The sequence below is a fragment of the Papaver somniferum genome, chromosome 9, assembly GCF_003573695.1.
Source record: "Papaver somniferum cultivar HN1 chromosome 9, ASM357369v1, whole genome shotgun sequence".
Taxonomy (NCBI): domain Eukaryota; kingdom Viridiplantae; phylum Streptophyta; class Magnoliopsida; order Ranunculales; family Papaveraceae; genus Papaver; species Papaver somniferum.
The window spans coordinates 153,627,746-153,649,917 of NC_039366.1; the positions used below are offsets into that span (position 1 = coordinate 153,627,746).

General features: G+C 36.4%; 1 pseudogene; it reads left to right on the forward strand.

The window, feature by feature from the left end:
* The first annotated feature begins 8,134 nt into the window (after positions 1 to 8,134).
* Positions 8,135 to 14,067, forward strand: LOC113307899 (annotated as a pseudogene).
* Positions 14,068 to 22,172: the final 8,105 nt, after the last annotated feature.

The window sequence follows — 22,172 nt, forward strand, 5'->3', positions numbered from 1 at the left end:
AAAGACAATCAGAGAACAATGACAAAAGAGAAAGGGGCGAACCTTTATGGCGTACACCCTAGTTCGCGAATACAATTTCGCAAGAGGAAAATGTAAGACCTAAAGTACGTCATATAAGGGGGTACCTGTTGCATGGATCAGGGAAAGGCTACACCACCCCCGGAACCCGAGTCATGGAGATTTGGGATCAATAAAGCCCATCCGGGAGAGGCACCTTGGATTCTCAACTTAAACATATGACTTAGGTTGGGCGACTAAGGTAATAAGGACTCTCCCAAGGAGTGCAAAATCTAACCAAGGCTCTGAGGTACACGGTTGAGTCAAGAGTGACAGGGGCATCTGGAGCGTACCTTGCCATTCTTGACAAGTCTTGGCTTATGCTGCACTCGGCCCGAAGAAAACCCCACTTAGGGTGCAGTCTCGTAACCATAAACCCTATAGGTAAAAGGGATAAGAGGCTACGAAAACAACTGGTTGTTGTTAAGACCGGATGGGAGGAGCCAACTTTGTATGGTAGAGGTATGCCTCCTTGAAGGGGCAACCAGGGGGAAGATAAGGGCGGCACCCTCCATTAGGGAGCTGATAAGTGCCTTAAGACGCAAATGTCATGAGGCTTTTCACTCGCAAGGGTATTAAGTCTTGTCATATTTGTGCGACAATCCTGAAGAGGTAATAATACTAAAGAGAAAGATAAGACGAGATCAATGGGTTTTCACATGAAAGTGCGAAGACGTCCTGCGATTTCGTCGCAAGACGACAATATAATGGGGCTTTATTTTCGCAAGAATATTTAGGCCTGTCATATTTTCGCAACATTCCTTAAGAGGCAATAATATAAAAGAAAAAGTTAAGGCAAGATCAATGGGTTTTTGCATGAAAATGCAAGGACGTCCTGCGATTTTGTCGCAATGACAAGAGGTGGCATAATAAGACCTTTAACTAGGAAGGCAAAATAAGACCACACAGGAATGAGATTTTGAAAAGAATCAAAATTCACTTCGCATATGATTGCGAAATTATACATAAACAATTGCGAAGTTGAGGCACAAAATAAGAAAAATCTCCAAAATCTCTCATTTGGATACAAATAACAGAGGCAAGTATGGGAATGAATGAAATTAGAAAATGTTATTTGTCTCCACATGATAGATTTACGCAAAAATTCAAAAATTAATGATTATGTTGATTAACCGTATTGCAAGGAAGAATTGTTTTAATGAATGCAGGTCGAAATGAAAGAAACTCATATATTAAGGAATATGGGGAACCAAAAGAATTCGCAAATATACAAAAAGAAAGAATAAATGTACAAGTATTACATAAGATCAAAGAAAGAAACAAAGACTACTTCTTAGTTGATCCTTCATCATCTTCATCAGACTTGTTCTCTTCTTCGTCTGCATCAGAACCTTTATCTCCATCAGAACCTTCATCACCATCAGATTCTTCATCATCAGTTTCGCTATCAGAGATGTTCAGACTAGGAATGTTCTTTGGGATCTCCTCCAAGAGACAAGGATAATCAGAGTGAGGAATACTATGGTCATCATAAATCATTTGAATAGTTTGATTGCGAAAATGCAGAGCGTCGTTCTTAAAGTTCGCAACAGTGATCTTGATTTGATTCTTTAATCTAGAATACTTGTCGTTGCGAGAAGAAAGATTCTTTGCGAGTTCCTCTTTTTCAGCTTCAAGTTCCTCAACTCTTTGGCGATATCTACTTTCAGATTTTGCGAAGCATATAACAATCAATCAATAACTTGATAAAAACTCATGAAAAATCAAAAATTAATAAAGGAAAACAGTTAATGACCTTCTCTCTCAGAAATCATATCTCTAATCAAGGTTGTGTGCTCAACTTGGAGACTAACATTTACACCTAAATCTTTTCTGGCGTTATCCAAGATTGTCGCGGCCCAAGCGAACTCATCATCACTATTTATGGGAAGACGAGAACGAACTTGGTTTTCTCTCTCGCTAAGCACAACATTTTGACGATTGGCTTCATCTCATTCAAGTTGAACCTCAAGAAGAGTCTCTTGGAATTTCACCAAAGCCTTAACACCTTGATTATCATCTATAAGTTTGCTAATCTTGGTTCTTAATTCATTGATCTTCTCTTTAGAATTGAGATAAAAACGTTTAAGTTGGTTGGATAAACCTAAACTAGATCTATGATCAATCTCTAAGAGGCGAAATTTGGATTTAAGTTCATTCAAAGGCAGAGATGAAATTTTATCATTAGAGAAACTATTCAAGGATTTATTAAGATGTTCAAGAAGAGTGTCATTATCTAGGGCATCGGGAAATGAACGAATAAGAATGGCTTCATTAGAAAACCATAAATGTCTGCAAAAAGGATTAATCAAATAAGATAAGACAACAGGATGAATGAATGAAAGGAAAGGAGAAAAATTGCATACCATAGAGCAGATCATTAGCCTTTTGAAGAGTATAAATTTTGTTCATTTGCGAAGAAGTGTCGGTTTCCAGTTGTTTGTTATTCTCGCGAAGACCTTTAACTTCAACTTCTAATTGTTCGTTCTTCTCACGAAGACCCTTAGCTTCAGTTTTCAGTTCTTCATTCTTAGTATGAAATTGAAGATTCTTCTTTTCAAGAATTTCGCGTCTCCTCTTCAAATCTGAGGCAACAGCGAAAGAAACTTTTCCAGCCTGCTAGAAAATGTAAAAAATATTAAAACAGAAAGAGATTTTGAGTTACAATAATGAAGAAGTAAAAAAATGAAAGCATACCAGACTATTAAGAGAATGCAGGAAGTTGGGAGTCACCGATCTAGAAATTCCGCGAAGAGAACTACCACCATCCAATAAAGGAACATTGCAAATCATGGAGAGATCTTTACAGGTATTAGCGAGTTGACTATCTCCCATTCCTTTCCAAGAATCAGAAAAGATGCCAGAGAGCTTAGCCATAGAAGATTCAGATAGAGAATCTTCATTGCAGCAGAGTCATCATTATCCTCATCACTCTCGGAGTTTTCATGAGAAAGAGTATTTGAAGGAGAGGAAGAACGAATTTTTCTCTTTTTAGAAGGAGGAGCAGTTGGTTTTTCCCTGCGAAGAGCACCTTTGCCTTTATCACCAGTCTTCGCAACATTGGCAGGCTCTTCTATTTCAGCGATAACCTTCACACACAGATAGAAATAAGAAATAGAGGCAACAATATATTGTTTAAAATCATAAGAGAATATTTCTTACCTCATCTGTGTATGAGCGAAGAGCTAACAAGGTATTAGCCTTCCTAGTCCTGCGGTAGCTATCTTTCAATTTCTGGATCTGTAGAATGTCGCAAGAATCAGCAAACAAAAGAATAAAGAAAATTAAAGAAACGTAAAGTGGGAAAAACTGGAAGAAACATACCTCTTTCTTCTTCTCGGTCCAAGAGAATACCCAAGGTTGATAAGTAGCGAGATTCTCAGGAAGAACATTTGACCCAGCAATGTAAGGTCCTTTCAGCATCAAGGGAAAAACGCACCATTTATCATCTTTGGATTGGTGAGGGGTTGTGTTCTTACCAGTGTGCCAATCAATGTCATGCATGAACATTTTATCTTCAACAATAACATCCTTCCTTTTCAAGCGAATACCCCAGCGAGTATTCTCTTTCTTCATGGATATTAATTCATAATTTTCGAAGAAATTCGCTACTGTATACTTCTCAGTGACTATCTCTAGATCTACGAATTTAGGATCCCTAAGTTCTTTGGAATAAAGAGATCCTTTACCAGCACCACGATTAGCGAACTCCAGCATCAGACGGATGCAATCCCCACTCAATTGGAATATAGCTCGCGAAAATCCCAAGTGAGCGAGAATTTCATAGACAGAGGAATATCTGGGTCACAAAGAGGAATGGGGAGACCTGCAAGAATTTGACCCAGCGAAACTATGATTGATTGATCATCACAATGTTGATCAGAGAAAAGTTTGATAGAAAGAATTGACTTGGCACTTTCACCAGGAATGATAGAAAGTGTGAAACCTTTCTCGGCAAGATCTTTTTGAACTTCCTTTAAGTTTTTCTCATGTTTTTGACCGCTTGGAGGCATATCTGAGTATAGGGTATGGGAATGAATGAAAAGTAAGAAGATTGAAGAGGGAAGAATTACAGTAGCAGAACTTACGGAAGAATAATATAGTTGCAGAGATGAGAGAGTAAAAAGAGAAGACAAAGTAAAAAGAAAATGGAATGAAGAGTAAGAATAATATATAGAGAAGATTTTTTTTACTCGAAGAAATAAACACCATTAATGCGAAAAGACGTGAGCGGTTGAAAAGCAGCGGTTACAGAAGACGCGTCAAGAAATAGATGGAAGAAAGGATACGTGTGATAAATGCAGAATATGAAGAGATGGACAGCTGCGGCATTTGTCACATCATTCTCTACTTCGCAGAGAATATATGAGAAGAGGCAAGATGTAGGATCAGAATCTCGCAACAATAATGCCTCAGCGAAATTATTAACAACACAACACAACAGTGTCGCAGAACAACTTCAGAAATGACATAATAAACGACGTCAGCTAAATCATGAGAAAAATGTGATGGTCCTGCGAAAATTAGGGAGTTTGCGAGATTAACATTTGTAAGGTTGCGAGAATGTCGCAAACCATATCCGAAAATAAAGGACAGATTAGCTGTCATCCACTATGTATTTCCCTATAAATAGTCATTCAGTTGTAAAGAAAAGAGAGAGATCTTTTTTGAGTGAGAAGCAAGTAAATAGGAGAGAGAAAATTTAGAGAAGAGGTTATTTTTGATTCCTTTATCTTTTCTTGTAAGATTGTTTAAAGATTCATCAATAAATTGAAGATTGTTAATCCAAAAATGAGTTGAATGTTAATGAAATCTTGTGAGGGGTGTAGTGTAGGATTTCCTGCAACTACACTATCTACATCAACATCATCAGTAGGTAATTTTCTTCCTCCACCTCCATTAATGGTGTTTTATGGTAGAAATTAGGGTTTTGATTTGGTTTGATACCCCTGCTACGTTAACAAACATGATTAAGTATGATTTTTAGATTTGAAATTTGGTTGAATTACTTGAGCTCTTGATGATTTTGGTTACCGTTTTCTTTTGGAGCTGGATTCATTTACCTCAACTGGTTCAATTCAAATCTCTGCTGGTAATCTCCATTTGTGTGTTTAGATTACTTCAAATTTAAACTCATATGTTCAACTTCTACATCACTAGATCAACAACACACAATTCTGCCTTCAAAAGCTTTTTCATCATAACTAGTTTGTGGCAATTAGTTTTTGCATCAAGTCTTACTTGTGCTGATACCTGGCGCTTTTAAGTCTGAGCATGCCTATCTCCTCTACACCTTGTCTAGAAAGAGAGAAGCTTAAAGTTCTTCCACTTGAAAGTGAGGGAAATTTCCTCTTAAATAACAGATGTGTAGTGATGAGTGTATGGAATGAAAGTTTGCTGCACTATATGTGCTTAATTAGCTTATTATCAGTTCATCCCATTGGTACTGGCATTGGTACAATCCTCTTTTTATGAGTGATTTGGCTTGTACGTTCAACGATGAAACTGAAGATGATGTTATGGGAGTGGAATTAGAAAGTTATATAAGTACCAGTTGAAGTTCTTTTTGTTGAGCTTGTATACATTCAGTATGCAACCTAGTGTTCAATTTGCATATAAGTTCGCTGTGCAACCTATTTTTCTTCTATTTTTCATGTTCTTCGAATAATTCAGTTGAAGTTTATCTCCAATGGTGACAATAAAAAGATTCATTTCTTGAATCTGTGTTTAGTTTGTGTTGGTTTGTTTGAGGTTTTCTTCTTTGTTGTTGGCAATTTCATAAGTTCGGAAACAACTGGGATATTCCCCGCTCTCAAGGCACATACTATTGGCGTTGATGAATCTGCACCATATATATTTCCCAAGTCTCTGCTATTCATGTTTAATATACTTCTTGTGTTTCTGGTGCTAATGATTTGATCCTACAAGGCAAGGTTGTAGTTCCCAGATACTAGCATCTTCTTATCCTGCATCTTCATTTCCTGTTACTGGTGCTATACTTTGTGTGACTTGTTATCTACACCAACAATTTATGTCCTATCTACTATTACTGCGGCTACTACAACAACTTTTCCAATCAGATGAGTTATTCTTCTTCATATCTCTTTTGGCTTAATATTGAATTATCACTGTCACCTTTTCTGTATCAACAACTCCAGCTGTTGCTGCCGGTGTAGATAAGAAGTTTCAGTTCTTGAATCTGTTTGCTATTTGTGTTGGTTTGGTGAAGTTCTAGAGTATACACCTTTAGCTGCTGTCACTTGCTACTTTTATATGTGTTTCAATTGATGAAAATCACTACCATATGGTGTTCTATAGTATGGTACAATTGAAGTTCCATAAATCAATGCAAGCAATGTTGATGCTTTCTCAATTCCATGTCGCAACATGAATTCCATTCAGGAAACATTCTCAATTGAATGCAATAAATGAAATAATTCAATGAACTATCTTAGTGCTTGCTGGGGACTGTGTGAAAGAAGATTGCTATTTCTTTCTTATTGAGTACTGTAAGGAGAAGAGAATGAATTTCGCTAAGGTAACTTTGCTTCTCATGTGTGTGCCGCTAAACATGACTTCTTTAGCTGTTATTTGGTTTGTTGATCATAATGATTTATCTGCAAATTCACTACTCACTGCGAATACCTTTCCCACAACGACAACTAGAATGATGATTTTAGCTATTGGAAGTTGCCTGTGTGGTTTGTTGGACAAAAGAGAACTTCTAAGAACGAAGCCGTCTAAGTGGCATTTAGGCTTGTTTGTATACAATAAATATCTGCAGTTTTTTTTATGAAGCCTTATTGCAGTCGAATTTAATTCATCCTGGTATGCCTATGAGACTGCAACAGATTGTTCCAATACCAGGTATATTTTTTGCTCACTTGTTTCCTGCAATGTCAAGTCTGCTTTCCTGCAAAAACTGTTGTTATACCTTGTATCGATGCCTTCTCTTCATTGCAACTGTTTCCTACTGCAACACTTACTGCATCACCTATTACTGCTGTTGTACCTTTTGTTTTTGCATCAATTTCACTTCCTAAGCATGACTATGTCATGACTGTGTGTGCGAGTCAAAGCGTGTGCAATCTCCAGTTGGCTAAGTCTACTTGAGCTTGAGGGGCGGTAATAGCATGACTATGTCATGACTGTGTGTGAGTAAGATGTAATCCTGCTCACGTGAAAGTGTCGGTATGTGCTTAGTGTGTTTGAGCATATAAACCCAAGTCTGAGTCATGTAAATCTTATCTTCTTTAAATCAATCTATTGATCAAACTGCCAGCAATGTAGGCATGCGGATTCTCAATGTTACTATAATGGAGACTAAGTGGAGACTAAGAAAAGTCTTAGTCACATCTTAGTCTCGCATTGCTTACTACCTCCTTATGATCCTAATATATAAGGTGTGGAGCGACTCCACTCATTGCCAATTGGTTTTGAGTTGGAAGCCCACACACTTCTATCATGGTATCAGAGTTAGGCCCTGTATGCGACATAAGACTCGTGTAAGACCCGGAAGACCTAAAAGGCAGGGAGCCAAACGGGAAACTATGCAAGGATCCACGTTGTAGAGGCCTCAAGAGCCCTACACGTGGAGGAGGCATAATGGAGATTAAGTGGAGACTAAGGAAAGTCTTAGTCACATCTTAGTCCCACATTGCTTTACTATCTCCTTACGATCCTAATATATAAGGTGTGGAGCCACTCCACTCATTGCCAATTGGTTTTGAGTTGGAAGCCCACACACTTCTATCAAATTCAACATAGGTAAAAAAGAAAAAATTTACGGTTAAAAGTTCTTTGTTTCCTAGCCGTAACTGGTTTAGCAAATTTAATTGTTTGATGATTTAGAAGTAGAAGATGAGTAGATTTTTGAACTATAATTATGTTTGGATTTTAGTTTTTAAATTTTTATTTTAGACGGAGAATAACTTTGTCATTTGCTATTGCATCAAGATACCCCATAACCAATTTTTTAGCCATTTAGAATCCATGCGAAGCCACTCAATTACAATGTGAAGCCCTATAATAGGTTTCATTATTTAGTGTGTGGAAAATATTCTGCTATGTCATGGACGTCCACTAAAATCCACTAAAACAGTTTTGTTCCAGAGTCACACTTGACATAGCAGAGACTTGAGAAAGAACTTCTTGGAGAGGTTTGTTTTCTCTTTCTCACACACTCTGTCCATAAATATCCATCCCCTACTACCAAAACCGCCGTTTCTCTGCAAATTAAATGAAGCTGTTGAAGAAATTACCATCCATGGATCTAATGCGTTCAGAGGAAATGTTATTCTTTGAGCTCATAATCCCCGTTGAATCAGCTCATAGAGCTGTTTCTTACCTTGGTGAACTTGGTCTTGTTCAATTCAAAGACGTAAGTTGCCAGATTCTTCCTCGAAATTAATTACTTGATTTTTTTTTTGTCCGCTAAAGCCCGACCATATTTACTTCGTGGATGGATTGTATCAGCGGCATTCATGATTGTTCTCCTAATTTTGATGTTCGTTCCGTAGTGATGTATGAGTAGTTAGGGTTATTCTTCCTAATGTGGTAAGAATTAGTAGGCAGCATTAAATTCATAACATGCGATTATAATTTAGACTTTTGCATACTTTAGCACTTGATTTTAGCGATTTACATATTCTCCAGTTTTAATTCGCTTTATTTGTTGTTGGTGGTGGTGTTTTATTTGGACAGAAGCCCTTTCAAAAGAACATTTGTTAATGAGGTAATAATGAAATTCCACTTGTTGCATTAGCCGTCAATTTTTCATATGTTCTGATAAAGCTTGGAAAAATGTTCAATTAAGTTGATTAATATATATGAACGTAATAACAACTAACAAGTTGTAAAACTTCTTTGATGCACTATTGCTATATCACTGCTGCGGTAGTGAACATTGATAAGAGTTACACACATTCAATCTTCTCCGAAGGTCGAACGCTACTTTAATGATTTCGGAATCATGTATGATTGGTAGGTAAAGCTATGCGGGGAGCTATCGCGGAAGCTTCGTCTTTTCAAAGATCAAATGAACAAAGCCGGCTTACTATCTTCTGATGGCCCTGTCATGCAACCAGATATTGAATTGAAGGAATTGGAGGTGACCTCTGATGATTTTGACTTCCTCCTCTTCTTCTTTGGTTTGGTTGGTTTACTTTCTGTTTGGATGAAGAAGAACAAACAGCTGTTGCACTCAGGGAAGAGAAAGAGCAATGAACTGTTCTCTTAGCAACAGTTGAAAACCTTTCTTAGGGTTTAACTGATTAAGTATCTTTATCAGATTCTACTTACTGAGCGTGGAAGAGAACTTGTTGAAATGAATGCAAATAGTGAACAACTGCGTCGATGTTACAGTGAGCTCCTGGAATTCAAGATTGTATTGCAGAAGGTATCTATCTTTCTATTATTTGTTCCGCTTGAGATTACCGACGATATTTTACTTTCAAGCAAGTATACTACGCCTAGCTTCCTATATATAAATCTTAGCAGGTGTTGATTGCTTAAATTTCTTCGGTAGGTTGTAGTAGCTACTTTTAGCACATTTATCACTCGAAACATCTAATTTTACATTTTGAGTAGTTACGTCAAGCTGACCTTTCTGTGCCTTCTAATATTTTTATCCAGGCAGGTGGTTTCCTTGCTTCAGCTCAAACATGCGCTACCTCTCAAGAGAGAGAGTTGGACGTCAATGTAATACTAAAGGATGACTACTTAGATACAGTATCCTTGCTAGAACAGGTATACTTACGCTTGAATAACAATTCTTGTAATAACTTTCTGCTTTTCATCACTAAATATTTTCAAATAATAGGAATTGCGGCATGAACAATCAAGCCAGTTTGGCTTGAGATATATTAGCGGGATCGTTTGCAAATCCAAGGCTTTAAGTTTCGAGAAGATGCTTTTTCGTGCAACAAGGGGAAATATGCTTTTTAAACAGGCACCAGTGGAGGAACGTCTCATGGATCCTGTATCAACTGAAATGGTCTGCATCTGTGTATTTGTCTTTTCCCCTGTATAGCTTGTTTTATATGGAGGTCGTGTGTTGAAGTTACAAACACTGTGGATGGAGCAAACCTGTCGAAGTATTTTTTTTTTTCCTTCTGTACATGTACTTATCCTTCTTAGCTAGCTACCTTTGGAAGTTAAAACTCCAATTGCCTTAAAATGTACCAACTCTTCAGGTTTCTTGTCTGCAGGTTGAGAAAGCTGTGTTTGTGGTCTTCTTCTCTGGGGAGAAGATAAAAACTAGTGTCGTGAACATTTGTGAAGCATTTGGTGCAAATCGCTACCCTGTTCCTGAGGACATTACCAAACAGAGGCAACTAACTCTAGAAGTAAGCCCTCAACTGTTTTCTATTTGTCATATTGGTTCATCTGCTTGTTTCTCGCATTAAGTTGTTTATTAGTTTATCTGCTCAGGGAAGTAATTTGCGCATCAAGTGTTATATGTTGAGGAATGTTTACAGTTTGTTTTATTTTTTGAATTTTTGTCTTGGTTAACATGAACCAAATTTGTATGTAGGTTTTATCACGTCTTTCTGACCTAGAAGCCACCCTGGATGCCGGGAAAAGGCAGCAGAATAATGCTCTCATGGAAATTGAGCTACCCTTGCAGAAGTGGATGTACTTGGTGAGTATACAGATCTGTGTATAATTCATTTTGTAGATTTCGTGGTATATGTTATTTGTATTAGAAACTGCTAATTAGATACTCGGGATGGTAATTGATTAGGCCTTTGGTAGCTTGATACTAAATGTCTATTTTTACTTTTCTGTATCATCTAATTTCTAGGTTAGAAAGGAGAAAGCGGTGTGTGATACTTTGAATATGCTTAATTTTGATGTTACCAAAAAATTTCTTCTTGGAGAGGGCTGGTGCCCAATATTTGCAAAACCCCAGGTAACATTCAGCTTTCTGGTTTATTATCTGGCACTTCAGTTGAGGATTAGCTTACCAGCACCATACTAAGTATCTTTTGATGGCAACAGATTCAAAATGCACTGGAACGGGCAACAAATGACATCAACTCACATATAGGGATAATTTTTCATGTGAAGGACACTATGGAGTCACCACCTACACATTTTAGAACGAACCGCTTCACGGGTGCATTTCAGGAAATCGTCGATGCATATGGGTCTGTAACTGGAGATTTGCTAGTATTACTATTTGATCTTAGATAACATAACTTCAAAATTTTATGTAGAACAGAACAGATAGTTACCAATTAGTCAATGACCATTAAATGTGTATCAACAACCTACATTTTGAGAAGGATTCATAATAATCCACTTTAATTTTATGACTACATTCTCCTTGCAGTTTTTCTTAGTGTCGAAAACTGATGCAACAATGCCATGTGCAGTATTGCTAGATACCAGGAAGCAAATCCTACAGTTTATACTGTTATTACATTTCCGTTTCTTTTCGCTGTCATGTTTGGAGACTGGGGTCATGGAATATGCTTGTTATTGGGAGCACTAATACTAATAGCTTTCGAAAGAAAGATTGGTTCGCGGGTATGTGATCTCATGCTGTCTTCATTCTTCTGCTCAAGAGTAAGAAGCTGTTTATGATTCCGAAAAACAGTGGTATAAGCTTATGTGCCTTGGTTTTGTGTTTGTAATCAGAAACTTGGCAGTTTTATGGAGATGGCTTTTGGCGGCCGCTACGTAATTCTTCTAATGGCCTTGTTTTCTACATACTGTGGGTTGATATACAATGAGTTCTTTTCTGTTCCCTTCCACATTTTTGGTGAGACTGCTTACAGATGCCGAGATGCTACATGCAGGTATTACCTTCATCTAGTATATGAACATTAACTTCTGAGTAAATAGAATGAACTGTTCTTCTTTTAGAAGTGTTAATGTCTTCTTATTTCTTGTGATCAGTGATTCGCATACTAGTGGCTACTCAAATTCCGTGGTCCATACCCATTTGGCGTGGACCCCAGCTGGCGTGGAAGTCGAACTGAGCTACCTTTCCTAAACTCCCTCAAGATGAAGATGTCAGTTCTTTTAGGTGTAACTCAAATGAATCTAGGAATCTTGTTAAGTTACTTGAATGCAAGGTTCTATGGCAGTTCAATAGATATATGGTTTGTTTTACACCCTTCCAAACTTACCTATTCTCGTCTTCCATACTTTCTGACAGCAATGAAATATGCATATGGTGTTTTCTTACCTTTCCCTTTTTTTTCCATCTCTGGCTACTGTAGGTGTCAATTTGTACCACAGATGATCTTTCTTAACAGTCTCTTTGGGTACCTTGCACTTCTCATTGTTATCAAGTGGTGCACAGGTTCTCAAGCTGACCTTTATCATGTGATGATTTACATGTTCTTGAGTCCAACTGAGGATCTTGGCGAAAATCAGCTGTTTCGTGGCCAGAAAATCTTGCAGGTTTAATCTCATACTCATCTCAATTATTCATATGATTATCCATACTTTTTAGTTTGTTCATTGTATTATTCTTCTTGCAGATTATATTGTTAATTTTGGCTATTGCTGCTGTTCCTTGGATGCTCTTACCAAAGCCCTTCATCCTGAAAAAGCGTCATTCAAAGGTACAATTGATAGAGAGTTAAAAGTCCATAACTGCAGATTTTTGGTTACACAGTAGCTTAATCCTTCTGGTTATTGTTATGTTTTTTAGAGGTATCAAGGTCATAGATATGGGATCTTTGTCTCTTCTGAAAGAGATCTCACTGAAGCTGACTCCACAAAAGCAAATCAACATCATGAGGATTTTAATTTCAGTGAGGTCTTTGTGCATCAGATGATACAGTCGATTGAGTTTGCTTTAGGTGCTGTTTCAAATACCGCGTTATACCTACGGCTTTGGGCTCTGAGGTATGATTTTACCTTACATTAGCTTTTATGCTCCTTAAAAAAGAAAAAAATATCATGATATGTTAACAAACAACTTATGCTGCTGGAACAGTTTGGCTCATTCAGAGTTGTCAAATATCTTCTACCAGAAATTACTTCTTCTTGCTTGGGGGTGAGTTTTAACCGAGTTTTATCATATGCTCATTGCTTTGCTTCTCCCTGGAATTTTTCTTCCCCCTTCATTTCCGTGATGTTAGTATCATGCCGCTGGCAGGCCTGAAAAAATTGGCATCCGCATAGCTGGACTTGTAGCTTTCGCTTTTGCCACTGTCTCCATATTGCTAGTGATGGAAACTCTAAGTGCCTTTCTCCACGCCTTGCGTCTCCATTGGGTTGAATTCATGAATAAATTCTACCACGGAGAGGGTTACAAGTTCCAACCATTTTCCTTTGCCTCCTTGGACGAAAAGGAGGACTGAACTACTTGCAAGATTTAGCAGTGTCGATTGAGGTTATGGTGGTCGATGTGTTTTTGAGCTTGATTCGTCTTTTGTTTAAAAACTATGTAAATATTATCACAGCTTAGAAAGTAGGTATTCCCTTTCCTACTCATTTGGGAATTGTTCAGTACATACTACTACACATGCTCAAAAGGCCTAAAGCATACAAGCTATTGTCGGAGACAGGGATCGCGAAGATTTAGGAGAACGGGTAAGAGCTGAAGTCTTTGAAATAAGTTGAAATGCCTAGTTTGTTAGAAGTAGTTAAGAGAGGTCAATTTTGCACCTACGCGAATTCTCACGTGTGAAGGTCGCTTTTAACCCCGATTTTTATTGAATTGACATTTCCTTCTTAGAAAATGACCAGCCCTTGAGATTGCGGCACGTGCCATAATTCACCACCACTGCCGTCGTCACCACCATCATAACCATCGTCACCACAACCATCGCCGCCAAAACCACCATCATCGCCAGAACCACCACCATTGCCGCCAGAACCACCATTGTTGTCACCATCAGAACCATCGTCGCCACCACCAACAGAACGTTGCCACTATGAACCCTAAATCCTAAAAATTATATCTGTGAAATCACATGTACATCGAATTTACTACTTAACTAATTTGAAAAGTTAACGGATGGGACATTTTATTTTATTTTTGAAAATTGGAGACGTTTCTCTAACCACACTCCCAAAATAAGGGTATTTTAACCATTTTTCGCCATTAACAAGGTGGCATCTTTTGTTTTGTGAAAGTTTTTTTTTTTTTTTTTTATACTCTTACATCACAAACTTTTTCTTTTGAAAAAAATTTGAATGTATCGAAAAGAAAAAAGAGAAAATTACACCATTTGAGGACCAAGACGGAAACTACTAGGGTTACGTTTTAAAAAAAAACTCAAGGAAACTCTTTTCGTTCTTAATGAGGTTTATATTTTGCTAGTCTCACCAACAGTTTAAATTTTTTCCTTATAGCCTATATTTTTTTGACTCAAAGGGCAATGCATTAAGAAAAGTAACATTCCCACCAAGATGATGAGAAGCTACAGGTTACAAAGAGTGCTCATGAAGGAGACATAATACCAGAACTTGCTGTAAAAACAAGCAAAATAGAAAAAAAAAAAAACAAAAACAAAAACAAAACAAAACAAAAACAAAAAAACAATGGACCAAGAACATCCTCCCAGTTGTGAATCACCTGATTTAGAGAAATACCCTCAAAAACATTTGTACCCACACACCAATTATAAATCTTGAACTTCACCTTCTCAATGATAAGATGCAAGGCATTATAAGAACCATTGAAATGCCTACCATTCCTTTCCACCCAGACTGTCCACCAAATAGCAAATGGAATTAAATCCCAGACCTTCCATCTAATGGACAAATTTCTACCTTTCTTCCTGCTCCACTCCCACAAAGTCTGCCTCACTGAACCTTGGAACACCCATTGCAAGTTATAACCTTTCAGAAAGTGATTTCATATGGCAGTTGTGGTTTCACAGTGAAGGAAGATGTGCTGATTAGTCTCTGCACTTTTCTATATTTGTTACTGTTAATACCTATTACTTCAGTTATTCTTTTTTATGAAAAAATCATAGCAACACTTGGTACTGCAGCTCATTTTTTCCTCTTAATCGGAAAATCATAGTTAAATTCGCAGAGCAATTAAAGACATAATAGGTTACATAAATATCACTTTAGGGCTGGAAGACTCCACAACATCATCATGATGAGTTTCTAAACACAAAGCAGATATGCTCATCTGCCTTAAGGAATTACAAAAGAGCAGGAGTCTAAAATATTGAACGATGTTTTATAATATCTGGCTTTCTGTTTAATTTACTCAACTTGTTAAACAGAAAGCGAGATATTATTGGCTAATTGTCAAACTGATAGCTGTAACTTACACTTTTCTTATAGGGAGGAGGAGTTTCTATCCAGGGAGCGTAAAAATCAGGGTGAACTTACTGATTCATAAATGAGTTAGATATTAACTCGTTTTTGACAAAATTGTCCTTTAAACTTGACTCATCTAACTAACTACGTATTGTTGAACCTAGTTAACTTAGTTTTAGTTATACATATTTAGAGTTCCTTTGTAAAATCATTAAGGCTTTGTACACTTTATCATTGAAATTAGACGTGTTCGGTAATGACAAATGAATATCAAGATTTTGAAGGTTGGGAAGATGACACTCAACCCATAATACTACCCATTTCCAAATCCAAACCTAAGAGAATCAAACAAAACAATTTGTTAATCTTATCTCCAAATGTACCTGAGTTTAAGAGAAATAAAGAATCTCTCACTCCCATAAGAGCATGATTCTCTTGTTTTTATGTACTATAGAACTAGATAAATCAGCATGTATGACCTTGGTTTGTTCGAATCAGAGGCAGTAAAAAGAAGCGCTCACGTCCATATTTCAAAACATGAATACTTGATTTCCCTATTAGAGAAATGCCAGTGAAAACCAACAGTTCATTTCCACCCAACTTATAGTGAAGCACGGCATTATACTTCCATTCAAGTGATGGTGAATTACAATATTTCATTGTTTTCTTTCATTTTTGATTGCTTTAGTCTTATTAATGTTACACTTAATTTGAATGTTAAGGTGTTCCATTTGCCACACTCTCTCACAATGAGTAAACCCATCATATGTCACTGCAGCCAATTGCATTTCCAAGCTAGCACCACCAACATTCAAGAGCCGGAAATAACGAAAATGTATTAGGGTGTTAAGGGTAAGAAGCAACTAATAAAAGATCATGGTAAGGGTGACATGCTACCACAGGAGCCATCATTTTATGATCGCGCTGACAAAATTGTGGCAATTATGGATTTATAGGGGAAGAAAAGGAACCTTGAAATTCTAGTAGGTGAAAACAAAGACGGGAGAGACTTGGACACAGTTTTGTTAAGTGACTTGTGTTTATAAAGAAATATATTAGTTAACGGGGTTGTATTCTTATGATATGATATCAATAATACAAAACTGATTAAATTCCATGGTAAAATTTCAATGAAGGTTCTGACTACTTTTTAAATGCGAGTGAAACTTTTCCTTAAGTTATAGTCTAACTCATTATATTTCTTATTAAATTTATGTCGTTAGGAATTAATATGTTCACCATCACTGAAACGGCAGTGAAATGTTCTACTTAACCGGCACTCAAGTTGCACTGAAATGTTGCGTTTCATCATGATCTGCATTGGTTGAGATTTTTGGCATTCACGTTCTATATTATGAACGAGAGAGTTTCATTTCTCTTCTACTTGTATAACCGAACCAAGGTTTTATAAACTGTTTTTTCCCCTTTATGTAAAGTTACATACCAAAAGAAAAATAATCACGATTTAATTACTTGGGTACCTAAAATTTATCGTTTCCAGCAAACTCTAGCACATTTGAAGACTGAGATTCTGATCTCGTTGGGATATTGAAAATTGGAAAAAATAACTTCATATAGTCTAGATATTCACCAATCATTATCATCGTACCTTTTCGAATATATAGTTTCGGCGATGAAGTGCGCAAAATCATGATGGTTTTACATTAGACGAATCATACATAAAATTGATATTTTAGGGTTTAGAGTGTTCTTCGTTGTTCAAAAGAAGTAAAGAAGGAAGGCTAATCTTTTTTTAAGAAACAGAGGTTTTGTGCGAGGGTAGTTTTGCCCGACTCACATGAAAATATTGAACCGATCGTATTAAGTGAGTTGATTATGATTTTTCCACTCCCTTGACCCAAAAGGCTCCTCCCTATAATAAAAGTGGTAACTTATAAGATATTGTCTCAAAGTTTAAGAACAAATACAATAAACTATGCACATAATAACACCATAATCGGATAACGCAAGATGTTGACATATGAATAGATCAATTAACACATATATCTGCAGTAAGAAAGCGAAACATTTTTATTAGCTTTTCTTATTACTCTTCACCATCAGTACAATTAACCTTAAAGGGTACAAATATATACATCAGTGCATGAGAGTTAGTTAGGAGAGTTTGACTTTTGGGAGATGGAGTGTCTTTATTACAACCAACATGTATAATAATTAGACACCATTTCAAACGTTGGCTTTGACCGAATGTAGTTAGCCACACACAACCAAACATGGATATCATATGACACTCCCCTTTGGATGACCATCACTGTAATACCATTAGTTTTGTCAAAACCCTTGTCATAAAAATTCAATAGGGTAACTTGACCAGCAAAAGAGGTAGCACACTTCGAGCTTTGTTGACCGTCGTGAACATGTTTCCTTGATAAAAAAAAATCATGAAAACTACTTGGTAAAAAACACTACGATTTGAACGATATTGTTCATTTTCATTCGTTAAAATATTTTCAGGAAAAATCGTGTGCAGTAAAAACCTAAACCAGGTAATACATGCGGTTATCTGATAACCGCATTTCAAAGAAAATTTATGGGTATACATGTATTTAGATGATGATCACCATTATAAGATTGTAATCTCATTAAAAACCCTGTTAGGAAAAACCTAATGGGAAAAAGATGAACATAGGAAAACATGAGTACTCGGCATAATGATAGACCCATATGTGCTTCCCTGTTTTACTAACTAATGCTCAACAGAGCACAATTTTAATTATGATTAAACACTAATTATTTATGAAAGCATCTGGCGCAACCTGGTCGACTCATCACCATAATGGTTGATCCCTCTCTCACCTATTGGTTGACTCTTGTTCAATCCTTCATCTATCATCCATCTATCAAAATTAGGGTTTTGAACCTAATGCATTGCGCAGCATAATTCTGAACAGGTTCAAACACCAATAATTTTGTATTGATCAAACAATCAATATTTTACTTAATAATTTTATATTCGGTCCAGATACCAATATTTTCTTAATATTTTAATTAATATTTATTGATTCAACTATCAATTTCTAAGCAAAGCCATATTGATTCAACTGTCAATATTTGAATATTGATCTAGCTATCAGTATCTCATTGGTCCATCAACCAACACTCAGTTGGTTCACCAACCTGGTTCGACCATTATTTTAATACTATAATCTCTCCTTGTCATTCGACTGACTAATGACATGTGAATCGAGATGAACCTCTACAATCATTCAACAATAATCATCTTCAATGACTTCCTTTAAAATGCTTGACGCATCAACACAATAGCTTACGATCGATCCAACAATCTCATTAAACATATACTTGTCAATCCAAGTCATTCGACTATCATTGCTGCTTTAGCTAGCACAATGATATGTTTTAATCACCAATGACCCATTGACTCAATGGCTATGGTCCACAAAGCATATTGTTGTTCCATAAAACACTTCATGTTTCATCCATCATAACCTTGAACCACGAGCTATGTTCAATCCATCAGTTAAGACTCATAATCTAACTAGGTCAACAGTTGACCACATAAAATACGTTTGTAAAGCATACTTTCACATAAGACATAAATTCATGTCATATGAGAGGATATTCACTAGGGTTTTGGTCTGGTGGCCTACAACATGTACAATGTGCAATACATCCACGAAGATAAATGTGAGTAAGTCGTGCTGGCAGTTGAAGGAGTAAATAGAGTGGTTGGAGGTTAATCAACCAAGTCTCTCATGCAAAGTGATGGTTTACACACGATTCCCACAATTCCTCATTCTTCCACTTCCTTCAACCGTCACCACTTACATGATGTCGATGTGCTGACTACTTCTGCATTAAAAAGGTTCCTCAAACTATGACTTGATAACTCAACTTAACACGACTTAAGATAATCGATAGTTAGTTATCAAGCATTTATAAAAAAAATTATCTCGTCTTACAAAGACAAGTCATCTTCAACACATCAATAACAATCGATATCCATTGATCTCTACACATTCTCAGCTTCCCTCCTTACAAACCGACCTCTCTCCTTCATTGTGTCTGAATTGAATATGGAACGACCATTATCTTGGTTTAGGCCAGAGTCCTACAGATTAGTTTCTCGAACTCAAAGTATTCCCTTGCAGTATATTTGTTCATCGAGCACTTCCTCATCCACCATGTTTACTCAAAAAACCAGTAAAACCATTTTTGCTCACGAACACCCAGGTTTCCTAAGGGAAACATAATTAGGTTGACGACCTAAAGACTTCACTTAGGGATTCGTAAGCCAGGTCTGACTATCTTTACCTTGATAGTTCAAACTTTATGATTCCTCAAGATATGTATCTAAAACTCTTCTTTGTTGATCGGTTTAAGATTATTCTTGAGAGGTGGTAAATAATCCAGGCTTCTTAGCTAATTGAGTGTAAGTGTTCCGCATTTTTGAGGTTTGCTAGCTAGCTTTGTCTACTGCAAACAAATTTCCAAGCCTTGATCTATTCGATCTAAAGGATATCAAATAGGCTTATCTGTTATAGGAAGATTGGTATCAAAAGTCTTTACTTATGATAAGACAACTCTTAGGTTGTAAATGACGTTATTTAAGGGAATCAATTGTGTATAGCCTTGCGAGGTTCATGATACATAAGGAGCATGACTGCAGCTGAATTACTTGGAAGGTGAATTCATTCTCAGCTACATTCCATTCTGAATTATGATAGTAAGATAGTGTTTGTAGCGGCTTAATACAGTTCGGTGTTCAAATGTGGACGAGATCCCGGGGTTTTCCTACAGGTGCAGTTTTGCTCGTTAACAAACTTATGGTGTCTTATGTTTTTTATTTTCAACATTATATTATCATTATAATATATGAATAACACAAGTAGTAAGTAATCAATCTTAGTAGATAAGTCCATCACTAATTGTAATCAATTAGGACACTCAGGCCCGATCCTGGCTTTTTGGTGGCCTCAATCAAGAAAAATAATTTATGACCCCTAAATTTTATTTTAGTATTAGTGCATCACGGAAAAGTTAGCACTGCTCTCCAGGAAAAAAAAATCACAATTAGCACAATGAGATCAATTCTATTTAGAGATTTGTAATAGGAAACTCGTACGGAAATGTGATTTTTTTTTTAATAAGCAAATATGGTCAAATATGTATATTAAAATGTGAGATTTTAATATACACCTAAGATCAGGTCTTTTTTGATTTTTTTAATAGGCAAATGGTAAATAGTATAGAAATGTGATATTTTAATATACAAACTGGATTAAATATACACCAATAATTTTTTTTTGTTTTTTTTTTGTTTTATGTATCTTAGCAAAAAATGTAATATTAATAATACATCCCTGCTAAGTGAATGAGATGATATATGTCATAGGTGTAATATGTACGAGAGTGCATCTAAGCATTAAAATTAAATACACAGATACTGTTTGCATGTATGTACACAAAAGAAGAAACATATTAAAGGTATTTATGGAGCATTTTCTTTTTTCAAAGATAGAAAGAAGTATGTATAGCGCATGCTATAACTGGTTGCGCAAATGGTTACGCCTAGACATATTGCATGACGTGCTCAAACGCAGGGCATGACGTGCTCAAACGCAGGGCATGACACATATTGGACGTTTGTCACCCATATGTATCTTCTACACATAATACTTCAGTTGGGCTTTTGAGAATTTCTAAAGTTTGTGACCTCTATCATTCTGTGAAAGATAGATAAAAAATTCGTATCTTGAAAGATAGATAAAAAATTTCATACTTCGCAGAATTCAGATTATGTGGATACGACTAGATTGATCTTGGACATTGATTTTTGAAATCGTCATAGTATTTTTCTATACAATCAGGTTCACGTACTTTATTGTCTTGACTTTCTGATTGTGAAGAAAAAGAGACATAAACTCTGTATAAATATTGTCAATGATCTTTAATTAGATATACTAGCAGTTGTATTAGGCTTTTTCCATACAAGTTGTCGAACGAAAAAGCTGGTGGTGTATTTGGTATGCTCTCCTTTTCAATTGGTATCTGAGCAGGCAAACACCGTTAGACCTAACAAGTCTATGTTTGCGGCGATCGCGATCTATGAACAAGAGTGCAACCTCTATTAACGTACCACCAGCCTTTGATGGCACAAATTACTTATGGTGGAAAATAGTTATGCGCTCCTTCTTGCAAGCTCGTCACTTTCAGACATGCGTACTTATTATAAGGGGGTATAATTGATAGGTGTCTAAAACACCTTGATTTGTTATATATTGTTTATGCTTTCTTTGCTATTCTCCAAAAAAAAAAATTTGGGTTGGTTAGAGATTACGATTCAAATTTTTTTGATAGTCTTTGTTCAATTGTTGCTCCAAAAATTCACACTGTTGATGGAACAATTCTAACTGCCAGTCACATTGGGTTGGTTAGAGATTCAAATAACATTTGTGTACCAGATGTTCTCCTTGTTCCTAAGATTACAATGAATCTCATCTCAATTGGTCAACTATGTGATCAGGGGTTTAACAATATTTTCTCTCCTATTGGTTGTTCTATTTAGGATCTTAAAACAGGGAAGCTAGTTGGGATAGGTCGTAGAGTTAGTTGGTTGTATCTTCTCTAGACTCTGATTATTCCATCAAAACTCAGAAATCATGTTGCTGCTACAACTACCTCATCACACTCCACATCTCCTTTCATGTCTTGGCATTCTAGGCTAGGTCATTTTTCTTTTTCTCATCTTTCGTATATGATCAGTACAGGTCTACTGGGAGATACACAAGTAGACAAAGAACCAAGTTGCATCTCTTGTAAACTGGCAAAACAACCATCACTTTCTTTTAATGCAAGCACTTTAATATCTACTGAATCGTTTGCTTTTATTT